This window comes from Gasterosteus aculeatus, chromosome 14 (genome assembly GCF_964276395.1).
Source record: "Gasterosteus aculeatus chromosome 14, fGasAcu3.hap1.1, whole genome shotgun sequence".
Taxonomy (NCBI): Eukaryota; Metazoa; Chordata; class Actinopteri; order Perciformes; family Gasterosteidae; genus Gasterosteus; species Gasterosteus aculeatus.
The window spans coordinates 10,893,993-10,904,810 of record NC_135702.1 but is presented as its reverse complement, the minus strand read 5'-3'; positions in this window follow the sequence as shown (position 1 = coordinate 10,904,810).

Genomic DNA, 10,818 nt, shown 5'->3' with positions numbered 1-10,818 from the left:
TTTTTTTTGTTCGTCTTCCTATTTCTGTCCTGCCGATTTTTTCATGGTGCAATTTGGATCTTTGATAACGGAGGGATTCTTGGTGATATTCCTGTGGCGTAGCCTGCTGGCACCTCCCACGCTCGTCAGCGCACGCAGATGAACGTACATGCAGGCATTGGATTCTTTTGGCACCCACCGAAGCTAGAAACGCACGTGTAGAGCTAATAAAACGTTGCTTGCCAAGCACAGCCGTACCCGAAGGTGCAAAGCCAGGGAGGTAATGGCGGTGGTGTATTTTTGGCATGTAGGGGTCTGATCAGCAGTGACAGCGGGTGTGGAGGTGGTTCTGAAATGCCAGAAACTGTTGTTGTCTCGTGGAGGTGTTGTCGGCTTTATTCTATAACTTGTTTGCAGAAGAAAGTGGATGAAAGAATCCCCCCCCCACAACTCCCCTTAAATCTCAAACCACCCCCTAGAATTCAGCCATCGGTGATGTATCTCCTTTTTTAGTTGTCAGGAAAAGTGTTTTTCATTTACTGTTTGCTGCTGGGAAACTTTTCGTGGGTAGAAAAAACAAGCCTTCTCGAGATACATTAAACTTGTTAAAACAAAGGCCTTGAACTGGATAAGAGCAGGATGATGGCACCAACATTCTATCCCAGGAGGAGGCTGTATGTAATGAATGAAAACAAGTCATTGTTCACTTATTTTACTGTATTTTGTTATTTCGCTCACGTAACAGCTCATCAAGTTCTTCTGTTGTTTACACCTGACCAATTATTTATGTTGCCTGAACCAAACCAAGTACTTTTATGTACCAACCCTACCAAACTTTTGTTGCCTTCACCTTACCTTGTACTTTTTCACCTGGACCTGACCTCATACTATTGAAAAAAACTAACCTAGTTATTGTGTTGCCTGAACCAAATCCATAGCTTTTGTTTGCCAGACCTGAAAAAGTCAAGTTGTTGCCTAAACCTAACAAAGTTCGTTTGTTGGAAAACTGAGTAACTGTAAAAAGCTACACTACGTAACAAGCAGAAACTGTATTTCTTCTGTCCTGACTGAAGTCTATTTTGAAAAGACACCTCTTGCACAAAAAATATATTGGGGAATTCTTATGCTTTACTCGTCTACATTATTACTCCTGTGTTCACAATTCCTTTAATCAAAGTAGCAGAAGTTAGAGACATGATATCATCAACATGTTTACACCCCAAGCTCAAACACACACAATGTGATGTAAAATGCTAACATGAACATGAGTATGGGTGTGAACCATTTGCAACCCTTTATTTGGTGGTAAAAAGTTGTTGTTGGGTTAGTTTCTCACTACCGGACACAGCAGCAGCATCTCCCCAAACCTTTGGTTTGGTGCAATCAGACGTGATGGCACCTTGGGGCTGAACGGTCAGTTGTGATTTTGTGTGTGTCCACTCGTGACACTAGAGGAGGAAATGGGGAAGCAAAGTCAGACAGGGTCAGGGGAGCACACACGCACACAGACACGTGTAGCAGGTAGTACCTTGTGGCACGAGTGTATTCCCTCCATCAACTCCCTCACAGCTTCTTCTGATGCTGTAAAGTCAAAACTGAGAAGATGATTTTTCACACAATCAAACAGAGACACACGTTCTGCTATGGAAATGATAAGACAGCGTGTCCGTTTTTTGCCAAAAATAGCATTTTTATATTTATACACCCTACTGTTTTATAACATTAGTGTTTACAGGCATCCATTGTTGGTGGTGTGAAAAAAATGCATTTTGAAATGTCAGCTCTTAAAGTGCCTTAAAGTCTTAAAGTCTTAATTGTTTGGTATTCCATTAGTAATTGATTCTTCTATGAAATGGTAAATGTGAAAAAGTCTGAAAGTGAACTGAAATCTAAAATAACCTTCTGATCTTAACTGGGAAGAAATGGGCCTTGAGGTACAGTTGAGAAATCCCCACGTCCCTCAACACAAACACACACACACACCCCCTTAACCCCCCATTCCCAAAATAATCAGCTTTGGGGCTTGACCAGCTGGCCTCCTCCGCGAGGAACTCCGGGATCTTCCAAAATGCCACAACACCATGTAGTGAATCACTCCGCCCTGAGCAACGTCTGCTTTGCTGCAGCAGCTCAAATGCCTTAAGATGAGCTTTCCTCTGGAACCATTAGCATAGCAGGGAATTGCAACAAATAAATACAATGCGGAGCATTTGTGCTGATAATTCTTCTTCTTTACTTCCACATTTGAATGATATGCCAAATTGTTTCAAGGAACCAGCTGTTAATGTTAATGCTTTACCATTTGAAACAGTTAAGTTAAGTGAACTGTAAAAATCTGAACCCAGCAGTGGTTTACCCCTTTGAGCCTGGAAGGATTATGCAGCAGAGCGTTTTAGACACCTGATTTCAGGAGGTCCAAACACGATGGTGGACCTTTTTTGTTTAGCGGCAGGCATTTAGTGGCAGGATAAGCTTGTGTCTAATTACAGAAGTGAATGGTGGCTGCAGTCTATTTCCCTCCAGTGCCATGTCGACTCTCTGGCGCGTTTCAATGGAAAAAAAGAGAAAGCCGCCGTTCGTGTTGTAAGTTACACCTGCGCCTTTTCAATACGACTAAAACACCTGGCGTGAAACGAGACGGAACGGACGTGTTTCGACATCATGCTCACAGTGATGCACATGCGCAACGGTTCAACCGAGGAGAAGAGAAGTGATCTGGGAGATAGTGTGCAACTCATCATCTGTCCAGATCTTCTGGTGAACTTCCTCCCTTTCATTTAGTCCCGATTCTGCAGAAAGAGTTAAGTTTGACAGTAGTTTACTGACCATAAGAAATGAAGGCGTAAACAAGTCTGTATTCCTTCCATCAACTGCCTACAATTAACCTGCATCTACTTAGAAGTTTTTTTTTAACTACTTGACTACTTAAGTTAGAAACCCTCCAACAAAGTTCTGCAAATCAAATTCTCTGGCCTCTGTCTGACCCCAAAACACGGAGCTCTTGTTCCGGGCTTATAAAGAAGGAAAGCGAACACAGAAATACACACTAACATACACGCACACATGCCCACGCACAACCCCCTGGGCATCGTTAAGCCCTGCTTAGCAGCTCAGTGAGGCTGGCAGGCAGTGCTGCTGATATTCTCTCTCTATTTTGGCTGCTCCCTTCTGCATGGTGCTCCAAATCCTGCAGCTCTCTTTTCACACATTTTATCTCTAAACTCTGGACCTACTAAATATATACTTTACTTGAGACTGAGTGTGTAGGGGCTGAGGTGTAACATATTCTAAGTGCAATGCGTGAAGCGAAGGCTCTAAGACTGAAGCTCCAAGTTGAGCCACAGCATATATAACAGAAGTGCTTTGATTTTATTCCTTCAACAAGCGACGGAATCAAAATTATTTCCCGCTGTTTTATTACGTTTATATGATGTATACCATTTTTTTAAAGAAGCGATTTTGTTTACTAACAAATACAGATGTGAGGTTTTAGTCCACTGCACTAAGATAACTGAATTTATTATTTATGTCCATAGAGGAGGTGTTCACTGGCAATGTTATCTTATGTATGGTCAATAAAAATGAATAAAGACTAAAAGAAAACTTTGATCAAATTGTACCAAAAAACAAGGGAAAAAATACTTGGTCAATTGGTCTACTTAGTTGCAGAAAAGTGGGATCAGATTGATATGATCTTTTAATGTTCTGTAACCCCTCAGCGTAAAACTGCTTGCCGTCATTCAGGTTCAGGCAATTCACAGCAGTGGTTTGATTAGACAGCAGTCAACAGTCAAATACAGACTACTCTGCCGTTCAAGGCTGCCATTTTGGAGTTATATAACCCCGCCCCTCCCACACACACGCACCCCTTAAACACTTTGGCATCATTTTCTATCGATCGTCTCCATTTCCCCGAGGCACGCCCAGCTCTCGCATCCCTTTTTATCTGTTTCATCCTTTTTGTCTCCTCCAATCTAACCCCCCAACAGCCCTCCAACCTTCTGTCGCTTTGCTTTTCTCCACCTCAGCCTGTTCTTTCTCCGGTAACACATACAACGCATGCTCGCCCTCTCTCCCTTGTCTATTGAGCGCCAATGTCGACCTTTCCCACATGCAGGCCAAACCTCTGCTTCTCCTCTTCCTTCTTAAAATAAGGACACCCTCACAATCATTGGTGTGCACTGGTGATGATGTGCTAATTCATTTAAATGCAAAACAGACAGTATCTACATTTATCTACAGCTATTTTCTCATTTTCAAGGAATTGATTGTGTAGCTTTGTCTCAACTTTGGCTAAATTTAATCATAATTGATACAGCCAAGAGATGGAAGTTCAAGTGCACACATAGCTACGCACCCTCACCTTACTAAAGTAATTCCTCTTCATATTAACCTAGAACTTTGATATCAGGCGGGCAACCGGCACAAACACACACACACACACACACACACACACACACACACACACACACACACACACCCTGCGGCTGCAGGGCAATCCAATAGATTGTTTGTCCAGTTCAATGGTGTTTGCAAAACGTTTGCATCGCTCTTTCTTTCCCCTATTTCTGTCTACGTTGAATCCGTCCCTCTCAGCCTGTGGGCAAATAACCCAAACTAAACAGTAACCCTTTTTAATCAAAATACAAGCTGCACCATTTGGAAAATACAACCAAAATACACATGCTGCCCAAGCTTCAGGTGGAGTAAACCGCTGATTCGTACATTGTATTGCAGTTCAAAACAGAGACCATGATTGGTCCCAGGAGACTGTGGTGGAAATGCTGCCAAACAGATAGAAATCCTCCCAGTAAAACTAAACAATGTATAAGTGATGATGTACAAAGAGCTGGCAAAACAAAAGGCTTGAAGAGACACGTACGCCAAAAACTAATTTGACTTTAGAAACTTTATTTGTGACTCATGTAGAGCAGGAGTATTTGTACAAAGGGAAGTTTTGAAAAATAAACACCAGTGGGGGAGCACACAGAAAATAGATGTAACAAGAGCGATGTCTGTAGATACTAATTCAAGGGCGGTACAGTACGGAAATCATCGATCAAAAAAAATCCAATTGCTCCAATTGTCGATATTATGTTTCAGTATTTAAAGCAACATGTGCATTTTTCCTTTGCCACTAACTGACAGTAACTACTTCTACTCAGAAGTCACTACGCTGGTTTGCAATCAGTAAATCCAGTAAATTAACGCTGTATTTGTTCACATACCTTAAAGAGGTACAGGATTAACATATATACTTTTAACATATAAACATGTATCTGTAATTATGTCCTCATTCCACTTGCCACTGATTATATACACGTGAGCAGCCGCCTGCCAGCAGATGTACACGCTGCTTCATTTGAATGTTGCATGTGAAAACGAACGGGTCCCTATGGAGCAATAGCAGACTAGATGGTGTGTGTGTGTGTGTGTGTGTGTGTGTGTGCGTGTGCGTGTTTGACTGGAGGCAGAAAGCAGATTATGTGTAGAAGTTCACTAGGGAATAAACAATAGCCTTTCAGTCACACTTAAGGATATTCCATTCATTCCTTCCAATGTTTGCAAGCTTTTTAATATTAACATTATATTTTTGTGTGTGAATCTAATTGTTGCGGAAGATAATCAGCTGCTCTTGCTGATTGAGCAAATTGTCACACAGCCAAGCCGTACACATGCCACATTCTATTTTTGCAAATCACTGACTCCTTTTATATTTATTACCCGGCACTAATTACATCCTAATTCCTGCTGCAGTGAATGCCATACGCTGACAGTAAGTACATATGGAGCTACTGCCTAGCAGACCAACTTCATTGAAAACGTCTATTGTTGTTGTTGTGTTAGATGCAGATCTACTTTACGATAAAAAATAAAAAACAAATATCTAAAATCTAAAAAGGCCTTTTTTAAAAGCAGACCATTTTATTAGCAGACTATTTGCAAAAATGTTATTTTACCACAACAGGAAATAATATCAATCTAACAGAACATACGATTTTTGCAGTTGCTGAATTAATTTGTATTTTGCCAAACAATAGACCGGATTTTGAAAATAATGAGGTGCTTCTGCAGCCACTTGTGTGCATCCAGCTGCCATGAAGAAAATAAGTAGTAGAATGTTATCGAAAATTGACTCATTTTGACGTAAAAAACCCCTGATCTTATCCGAAGGCAAAAACAATTTATTGTCAAAAGTGCAGTAACCCCTGTTTTTATGTCAGTACGGGTACATGCACTTTGAAAATATGTCTGTGTATTATTATTTGCATATTAAACATTGAGCTTTTAAAGACTAGACTTGATTAAATCTATTTTGAAGAAGGCTGAGGAACTGGGAATAGAACGCGGGCAATGACAGAACGTCTAGAATTTGCTAAAGGTCTGAACCAAGGGAAAGCATGCAGAACGGCTCCAGAAAAAAGATGAATGCAAACTATAAAACAGATTTTGGATTGTGAAAAGTACACCCTAAACTTTTGGCGGGATTTTCTTTCAGAAAAAAAACGCGGTTCTCATAATTCTACTTTATCGGATTTAGAAAAAAACTCCCATAAAGACTCAAAATAAAATTGCGTAAGACTTCCCACTAAATCTTGCTGAAAAAGATGAAATGAATAAAGCCATACAATTTCTTTCAAAAGGTGAAAGCTCATTGGATGTGGGTCTCCCGTCACGCATGGAGCCTCCTGAGAATAACAGACTACAATTTGCCACAGTCTGGGATTTTGCTCAGTTCTTGTATCCAGGACTGTCTGCTTTCTCCACACGGGACCCATATTTTGTGTACCTTGCAAAATTGATTCACCACGCCATTGTAAAGGAAATCTGTGCCAGTAATTAAGACCACTATGGCCCGGTCACCGGCTACCTTTTTCTGCAGATTCACTTCTTCCATTTTGAAAAATGTACTTTCTTCTTTCACGTATATCATAACTGAGATTTTTCACCTTGCAGTTCTATTATTTCAATCTATCGTACATTGACAGACATATAAAGTTCAAGGGCGTCTGCCTCAGCACCCCGAGGTTCAGGTTAACCTGCATTTGATTTGCTCACGTAATGTGTCCAAGAAAAATAAGGAACGATAATACATGTGCGTGCAAGCGAGTGCATCGTTTTCCGACTTTTCCAGCAGCGTGAAAGAAGGCATTCTCTCTTATCTCCGCGGCAGAGGAGGAGGCAGCGGTACAATAGAGGACGACGTATGTAGAGCGCTGGTGTCGCTGCCTGATGCCCACGGACACAGATGGATTGTGAATGTATGCTGCGTGCCAGGAGAGAGCTTTTTACAGCTGGTAGACACCGACAACACTCTCCAATAACAGCTCGTATATATATGGGCTCAATGGATGCTCACACGGTACACTGGAAAGTTATGTTCCGATAGGTCATACATTAGTTCACATTGACGTCTTTTGGCACTCAGCTGCTTAAAATTGGGTCAAACGAGCTGTCACATGAAGGAATCCGGTCTTTTTGAAAGGGATAATTGGCATGTAGAACTCACTGGATGCCGTCATGAAAGCGTCACACTGAAGCGTTCGGTCCTGGAGTCTGGTTACTGGGTTAATGGCTGTGCCAAGGATTGCTCAAGGTCGGCGCGGCAGTATTCTCCCCGTTTCAGATGTTGTCTTTTTGCCATATGTGTTCAAACATTACATTTCCCATATTTGATACAAAACGCAGCTGCTTTGGATGCAAACCATGTTTTTGTTTAAAAGCCGACTGTAACGGAGCTATCTCGTCTTATCAGGCCTCATTATTGACCTGCCAGGGGCGCAGCGGCACAGCTGGCGACACTGCAGCGGTACTGGGAGAACAGCTTGCATCCAGACGTATAGGACAGCAATATAAAAGAGACATAAAAAGACAGTATGGCTTTATGTTTCTCGCATGTGGTGGCCGACATGCTGAACACCGATTTCAGTCGAAACCTTAATTTACCCAGATGACATGAGTTGTGTTCCTCAAAGGGACCGACAGCTGTTATATGAGGCGCACTGCAGCCTAATTGTGAGCAGTTACACAAGGAAAAATAAGTAATTAACACATATGATTAAAAAAAAAAAAATGAAGGACGAATAAATTAAAGCACATTAACCTACACCTACTTTCAGAAGTAGATGTTCTTACCCTTGTCAGGGTGATGCGGTGCACTTTGTATGTACACTTTGCATTTTGCACAGAAAATCTCTTAGTGTTGTTATTATTAGCAGTATTAGACAAGCCCAGTGGACTGGAATGATGCATAAAAGAATACAGTTTCAAATCTGTGCGAGTCCACATTCCTCTCTCAGCTTATTGCAATCCCCTCGTTGGGACATCTGCAGGGATCTGTGCATGCATTGTGAGCACAAAAGAGGGGGCTGATGAGCTCGCCTTGCAATTTAACATTCCAATAGGTTTTTAATAAAATAACCAAACAATAAAAAACAGAAACAGGCTGATTGACATTGTGTGTGGTTCAGAAAATGGATGGGTGTATTCACCCCTCATTATAATTCAGGGTTTGTGTTGAACGTATCCCAGCATGCACTGGACAAATGACAATAAAAAATCCCAGAACAAGTCTAGTAGAGCCTTATATGTTAACCGCTGGAACATGCATTTCATATAAATTTCCCTCATTTTGAAGGAGAAGATTAAATGCTTCATCAACAATTCCCAGCTTGGACCATCTGACGTTGGCTTCCATGACAAATGTTGTCATATGCAGAGAACACTCTTCTATATTGTTCCTATCATACAAGGAGCCAAATAAGGGGCCGTTAATGAATACTCTTCGTCATGGAAAGCAATAAGTCATCGTTAAAGCCGGAATCCGAATGGGCTCGTTGATAGTAATCTATTTGAAAGGTGACATGGTCACATTTTGTCGATGTCTACTGTAACTGGTACAAGTTAAGCCCCTCTGAAGCCTTGAAGCGATGAGTATTCAATTGACAAATGCTTTATAGTGTATGCATCGAAAATGTGTCTCGAGGCAGTTGAGTTTAAATGAAAGATCTGTTTTTCCCTGACCAGAAAATGTAGAAAATAGTTTCCTCTGTGGACTTTTTTCCAAGCATGACAAATTACTTTATTCTACCTTTCGTTCTGTTTTTGCAGCTAGAACAACTCTTAAATCCTAGTTGGCAGAGAGTTTAAGCAGCATGACGTGTTATGATACAAACGTCTCAAAATGACTAGTTTAAAGATTTAAAAACACACACAGACACAATGTCTAGAATATTTAGACATTCAGTGATGTTTCACCTCAACACGTCTCCCGCGAGACGTGCAGTTTGATAAAAAGAGTTATTTTTACCTTGTGATCTGATATTCAATCATTGGTGACTTGACAGTAGAAACTTGTGAGATAGTTGATAGTTGTACAGCCATTTTTTATAACAGCTCTCAGTTACTGTTTTTAACACCTCGGATCAACTTTCAACAGTAACACATCTTTTTTTAAACTCAGTTTAACCTTTCTTTCAAACCCTTTATCTGTGGTGAAAGGGGAGGTTTCGTCTTTTATCATTTGCGTTATTCATTGGAAAAAGTTTGGTATGTTTGTTGAGAGCAAAAATTGCACAATTAAGGATTAAAAAGCCTGTATAAATTAACTGAATAAGTAGTAGATTAGTGCACTTTTACTTTTACTATCGTTATCGACCACAACCACTTCCGTCCAACATCCAGAGGGTATCTTTGCGTTGCCTCCAGTCTTTTGCATAATTTCACCTTGATTCAGATTGTACTCGATTTGTTTTTTGTTTTTGACTATTTTATCATTTTTTGCAAGAAAGACAGTTTGATGGCTCTGAGCTTAAACCCGGACCAATTACAAAAGTGCCTGCATTCATGTATAGTATGTATAACCCATTAATTATCCAGACAGACGTAATACAAACACGGATAGATACATTTGTTATCGTTAGTGATCACGGTTAAATAAATCATACTAAATTGAATTTCCCAGTCTGTCTGCTCCCCTCTTCTCCTCCCACTTGCATCAAGTTCCCCAGCAAACACGAGGAGAGGAAAACTGAACCTTCAAAAGGAGTCACTGCAGGGAGAGACAGTGTGGTATGATTCCCTCTTGGGGGTTTCCATCTGCAGTAGTTAGTTGCACCACGGTGACGGCTTTGTTAGGTGTTTCTGCTCGTTTGAAGGTGTTTATTTACATGCTTTTATGTCTGTTTCCGTGTCATAATCATGCAAATCAGCACTGAGCATGCTTTCGTTCTTGGTGAGTATATCATATATACATGCTACACATTTGCATGAATTGTGTTGTCTGTTCCTTTTTGTGTAGATGGATGCATTTAAAGCAGCGTATTGCATTCGTGTGTTAGCATGTGTGTGTGACAGCCACGTGCTGTATCTCCTCCACTTGGGGGCATTGAGACTCTTTTTTCCATGAGGATCACAGACAGGTCCTGTTCCGAACAATACACATTCTCATCTCCATAATCCCTCCATTCCTAAAGGGAAGGAGAGCGGCAGTGTCAGGCAGAGGTAGAAAGGGGGAGGAAACGTGGAAAATGGTGAGAAGGAGAGCGAGAAATGAGAGAGTGAATATGAGGGATGAAAAGAAGAAGATGATGGGGAGACGAAGGACAGCAATGGATTGGGTGTTAAGAAAGAGAGAAATTAAGACATAAAAAGAATCAAAAAATGCTGCAGGGGGAGGAAGCAGGGATACGTTGAACAACAAACAGGGTACTGATGGAGTGATGTTGGGCCAAAAAGATAGTGGAGAATATGGTTATTATTGACATGCGCAGCAGGGAAACAAACAAAACAAAAATAAATATTGTATTTCTTTGACTTATTTCCAGAGAAGAGAATAAA